This window comes from Zea mays, chromosome 4 (genome assembly GCF_902167145.1).
Source record: "Zea mays cultivar B73 chromosome 4, Zm-B73-REFERENCE-NAM-5.0, whole genome shotgun sequence".
NCBI classification, from domain to species: Eukaryota; Viridiplantae; Streptophyta; class Magnoliopsida; order Poales; family Poaceae; genus Zea; species Zea mays.
The window spans coordinates 56,364,038-56,370,110 of NC_050099.1; the positions used below are offsets into that span (position 1 = coordinate 56,364,038).

The window sequence follows — 6,073 nt, forward strand, 5'->3', positions numbered from 1 at the left end:
GACCGTGAGCACGGCTAGTATACCAGTTTTACACTCTGTAGAGGTTGCGCATCTTTACCCACAAGTCATGCTACCCATCTGCCAAGGGATCGCGACTTCCCATACACCTCTACCGAGGAGGCGAGGCAAGGTAACACTACGAGGCCTTTACAAAGTTCCACTAGCTTCAGAAAACCCGCTACAGTTTATAGGAAGCTCCAATGCAGGGATCCCTCGCATGATCGCCATCGCAGCAAAATCATCCCAAGGACCTCCCTACACTGACCACTCCCCTACTGCCCTTGCCCCTTTCGGGTAAGGTAGTCCTCCACTAGCTTTCCTAATTAATCAGCCAAGGGCGTCCATAAACCCTTGTGGTAGCACTGTTTTCCCGGGTGGTCGCTCCATGTTCCAATTAACATAATGATCTTATCATGAATAGTAATAATAAACAGATAATAAAAGTGTGATCATGAATAATGTATCTTCATACCCAAAACCACATAAAGCACTAGCAAGTACTACCCAAAAAGTTCAGTGGTAAACAAGGTATAAAGATAAACAAATAGGGTAACCTATTGGGTCCCATCAAAATTAACCTATGCAGATCATTATGATTAATCAGAACATGAGTGGGTAAAAAGAAGTGATCAAGGGCACAACTAGCCTGGGACTTGAGATTCCAGGTAACAGGATGATCTTCAGATGACTCATAACCTCGCGCTAGACGTAGCAATACAAAAAACAGTGTATAGGCAAAATTAACATCACACCATACATAAGAATAGATTGTGTAATAATAATCTACGCGCCGCTAAGAGATGATGGGTTCGAGAATCGCTAAATTCGGGGTTACAGTTATGAAGTTATGGTCTTCCGAAGATCCACGTGGTTAAGTATATAATAGATTAAGTGCAACATTTTAACCTATATCTCATGACAAAATAAAGTTACCAAATGATAATAAATATTATTGTGAGACTAATGCAACTAGAACGGATCAAAACGGAGTTACGGATATTGAGTTATGAATTTCTAAAATTATTTAGCACCTAGAATAGATTAATTCAATTGAGCAATTTTAATTCAAGTTTCATGGTTAAACAAAGGTACTATGTGATAAACAATATTAATACTAAATTATAGAAACTAGAACGGGTCAATTTGGAGTTAAAATGAATTTAATATGAATTAGGCAAGTTCCTAGATTTATTTTTATACCCAAAAATTCATTTTCTTTATTAATTTCTGATTTCCTAGAGATCCTGGACCAGGCACATAATTCCTGAGAAGCGCAGGGTGTCGCGTGCAAATTGTTCCTAGACTCTGGCTAATCCCGCAGTGGATAGCAGGTTAATTATAACAAAACCGAGGGGCTCTTTAGAAAGAAAGCCAGGGCCGAAGGGGTATCGCGGATTCTCAGGCGTCCGATTAGAAACGAACGACCCAGATCTGTTCTGATATTAGTCCGAACCGGTACGTATCAACAGCCACACGATTTGGAATCGACGGCACAGATTTAAAACATCGACCTGAAATCGTGGCGCGGACGATCCCCATCCGACGGCTCAACAACGGTCACGAACCGATACCCCCATCCTCTAATCGTGGCCCTTCATGGACGGACCAACGACTAGATGCACTCCCCCTACCTTTCGGTCGAGCGGACGGCGGCGCCGCCCACCATCGCGGCGGAAACTCGCCGGAGCAACGCTAATCCCCCCCCCCCTCTGCTACAAAATTTCGACCCCCGATCGGTGCAATACGAAGAGGAGACGAGAGCGGACAGATCGAAAGAGTTCAATACCGGGATACGAGGCGACGAGCACCCTACTCGCGGCGTGAGGCGAGTTCGTGGCAGGGCTGGCCCGCCGGTGAGCAATTCACTGTGCCCCAACCACCAATCGCACGTGGCGAGGTCACGAACGCGCCCGGCGTGTCCTGAAGGCCCACGGGGTCCAGCAGGAATACTTCCGCGGTGGCGTACGCGTTGGTCGACGATGGCGGCGGGCTCCTCCCTTTTCCTCCCTCTCTCTACTCTCGTCGCTCCTCACACTTATGATGACCGTCCTACTAGGATGATGAGGGTGTCGCGGGGCCGAGTAATTTATAGCTAGAATCAAGTCTGCGATGGGGGTTTGGCCGGAATCGCGCGGAGCCCACGGCGGCGGATTTGCCGCGGTTCTGTTGGGATCCGAAGGGGACGCTGAAGCTGACAAGGTGGGGTCCATGCGTCGGTGTCAGAACCGTCCGGTTGTGCGGAGGAGCGGAGGTCCCAGGTGAGCCGCGGGCGCAACAATCTCACCCAAGTCCGAGTTTCTAGCGCTTGATTCGGAATCTGTTGCGGCAGAAATGCGGTGGGAGATGGATCAGACACATGGGACCCACAAGTCGGTGGCCCGGTGACCTGAGCGCGAGTGCACAGAAGCTGAGAAGTGGGCCCCACAACATCAGCGAGAGAGGGAGTACGCAGGTGCGGGGGAAGCGACCGACGGCTCAGGCCCACATGTCGACACATTTATCTTCGTGGGCCGCGCGGTGAGAGGAATGGGCTAAGGGGGAGGGAATTCAGCCCAGTGTCCAGTTTGTCCATTTCCCCTTTTTTTAATTTCTCTTCTAACTTCAATTTCTTTTAAATTTTCAAATCTCTATTCCAAATTCAAATTTATTCAAATTTGAATTTCAACTTTCTAAGTGCCAAAATTAATCCTAATATAGACTTTACTGTTTACAATATTATTATTGATTCTTTTCCTTATTATTTATTCATGGGAGAAACAAATGACTTCATTAAAATTCCTTTTCTCAATTTCTATTTTACGTTTTCATTTAAAATTCTAAGGTCAAATCCAAGTTATGTCTTCAATAAAATGCCTTAGCCAAAGTGAAAAGCAAGGGATGCATTTTCTTCATTTTTAATGGTTGCTTAACTTAATATTATTAAATGGGTTATAAATGGGAAGGATCTTAATAAATTCTCAAGGGTTTTTGGAAATTCTGGAAATACTATCCTCGATATTCTTATTTCTTTATTTTATTACTTTATGATATAATTTTTTTCTACTAATTTTAGGTCTTACAGACCCCCAGGTCGATCCCGTCATGAAAGAAGCGCTGGATGTAATGAGCGTCGCTAATTCCATCGTCGACGAAGTCATCGACAGGCTGCTGAATGAGGCCGCGGAGAAAATTCTGAAAGAAGATTAGGCTTTTGTTGTAATGATACAATGTAACATTCTGTGTATAAGACAATTAACAGATATGTAAATTAATGTAATATATTTCTTTGTGATGCATGAAATTTACGCACATAGCGTTTTTTGAGCCTTCGACGAAAAAACACCTTCCCTTCTTTTCATGCTTCGTAAAGAAATAAGATCCTTTTTATGGCGGCTCTGTTGTGTGATACTGTTAATAGATTTTTCCTGATAAAATTGTATTGGTCGAAGGTTTTGTCCATGCCTCAGCACATTTCCATTCAACAATTTATTGCCGAAGGTCTGCTTCGTACCCAATCTTTGTTGTTGATGCGATATGATGTATGATGCAATGTTATGTGGAATGGTGCGATGATATGATACAATATGATGGTTATGCCTAACACACACACACACCCACACTGGAACACCCAAGACTCTGCATCCCCTTAGGGATGTCTTTGGAGTCTTTAAGCTCTGCATCCCCTTAGGAACGACTTTGGAGCTTTTTCACCTTATATTTCGGTCGTATCTAAGTTCTGCATCCTCTTAGGAACGACTTTGGAGGTTCTTCACCTTTTATTTTGGTGGCATTTAAGCTTTGCATCCCCTTAGCAACGACTTTGGAGCTTCTTCACCTTACTAGGTATGTGCCCGTGCGTTGCTACGAAAATAAAAAAATTGTATGAAACATAGATATGAAACGACAAACATCACTATAATATGTAAAATCAGTGTGACAAACATTATAAAAAAGCTTAGCAACTGTCACATTTGTTCAAGTGATCCAGAAGTATAGAAACGAAGGCATTCTGATCACAGAAACTTAGTCATACTTCTTGGTTTCTGCAGTCATGAAGATGAGAAATTACTTAACTTGGAGTACTTACCTAACAAAAGCTTACATGCTTACCTTCTGTATTAAATAAGCTAGACCATCAAATTCACGGTAAACTGCAGCACAATTTTTTTTTATTTGCAAAATCAAAAAACATGTACATAAAACAATGTACAATAGTAATACACTAATACTATCATTTTCAATTTTCAAAGTGGAAATAATGTTACTGGACCATAGGGCCAGCATGGATATGAAGCAATCTAGTCTTGACTGAAGCCAAATCCATTGTATATTGGTCTTGACTGAAGTTGAATCCATTGTATCTGTTCAGTAACAGGATATATTTATCTTGAATAAACATGTCACATTTGATCACTATATTTATCTTGAATAATCAGGATGTGATTAAGCTCCAATACCAGCAACAACGCCCACATTTTAGTCTCTCTTTAAACTGGGTAGAATCGACCAACATAAATGAACAAAGTGCATATGTCAATTGGCCTACTTTTGTACAACAGTGGTGATGTTGAGTTCCCTCAGGGCGATCCTATCCAATAGTTCTGCCACTCACACCAGGACCCGTCAGTTTTTTAAGAGTGATCAGCTGCAAGATCCCAATAGGCAGGATGAGAAGAAAAACATGAGGAACAAATAATTTTCTAGCAAGTGCATTCATTTAGAAATGGTCAATGATTAGGTATATAGTTGAAACATCTAGATTGCTGGTAACAAAGTAGCCGAGTAATGAAAGGAGCAAAAATATTTATAAGCATTATGTACAGTTTGAAACACTTGTACAACACAGTTAACAAGGGAACCGAGTAGTGGCGGATCCAGAAATGAGTTAAAGGGGGGCTGACTTCCCAGTGACGAGTGGCAGAGACAATACAATCTTCTTTTTTCTCCATTTTAGGCAACTAAAAAGAATGATAATTAACCAAAAACACTTCATGTTAGGCATGAGCACATGTTATATTTGTTTCCCATAATCGAAGCCATGCCCATTCGCAGTATCATGAGAATTGAGAAGGCATGAGTATCATGATACCTTTGGATAGATGCCATGTTTGTTTTAGGGCAGTTTTTGCTCAAATGCCCTTGCTGATTGCAGATAAAGCAGCTTGCAAAATTCGTAACCCTACACATAGAAACCACATAAGCAATGATAACACGGCTAGCAGGCATAGAGCACCCGGAATGTCTACAATGAGTGTGTGTGAGGATTACCATTCTCAATGGGCTTGGGGCACTTGGAAAGAGAGTGTCCAGATTCACCACAGTTATAGCAAATTTCTTCAAATTTCCCTCGCTTTTGTTAGGACAGTTCTTTAGACTATGACCCCGCTCCCTGCAAAGCAAGCAAATCTGGAAAAAAAACTTGTATTAATATATTTTTCAAGGAAACCGAAAGAAAACTCTTCAAATAAAGCTATCAGTTATGAAACCAACAGACAGAAAAAAAATAGAAACACCACTAATTAACACTCAATGCAGTCAATTACAAGAGCATGTGACAGCACAAAGCTTCCAGTTCACCATATAATCACTAATCAACATGGCACATGTTTGCACCAAAAGTTCAACTCAGAGTCAGAGTTTACAGTTTACATCTAGCAAATATGTGTTAGCAGTTGCCCAACAGCGGTCGCCTGCTCAGATCCGCGCGCAGGACACTTGGACGAGCCACGAGCGGCTGGGCAGGACGGCGGCTAGACCTAGACTGGGCAAGCAGCGGCGGCAGCGGCTGGGCGAGCGACGGCAGGCAGACAGCGGTTGCCGGCTGGGCGAGCGGCGGCCGGTGGGCAAGCAGCGGCTGGGCGAGCGGCTGCCGGCTGGACGAGTAGGGCGAGCGAGAGCGACTGGGCTGGATGCTTGGGCCTTTTCCCTCATTCCCTGTAGATGTATTTACTGGGTCGCGACCGAGGCTGTAGCCCATGCAGCCCCGGCCGCAGATCCGCCCCTGGAACCGAGTAATGAACATTTACTTTAAATAGATTGCTGGTAATTGAAGACATGCTCACCACACCTCTGCTCCTTTTGTGGCGCCAAGCAG

General features: G+C 43.4%; 1 long non-coding RNA gene across 1 annotated transcript; it reads right to left on the reverse strand.

Annotated features, from left to right (window-relative positions):
• Window positions 1–3,911: 3,911 nt before the first annotated feature.
• On the reverse strand, window positions 3,912–5,632 carry LOC103653269 (uncharacterized). The gene is made up of 3 exons (XR_002268715.1): window positions 5,248–5,632; window positions 5,069–5,158; window positions 3,912–4,624 (listed from the first exon to the last, which is right to left on the reverse strand). It is a non-coding gene; the product is annotated as an uncharacterized lncRNA (long non-coding RNA).
• Between the last annotated feature and the right edge of the window lie 441 nt (window positions 5,633–6,073).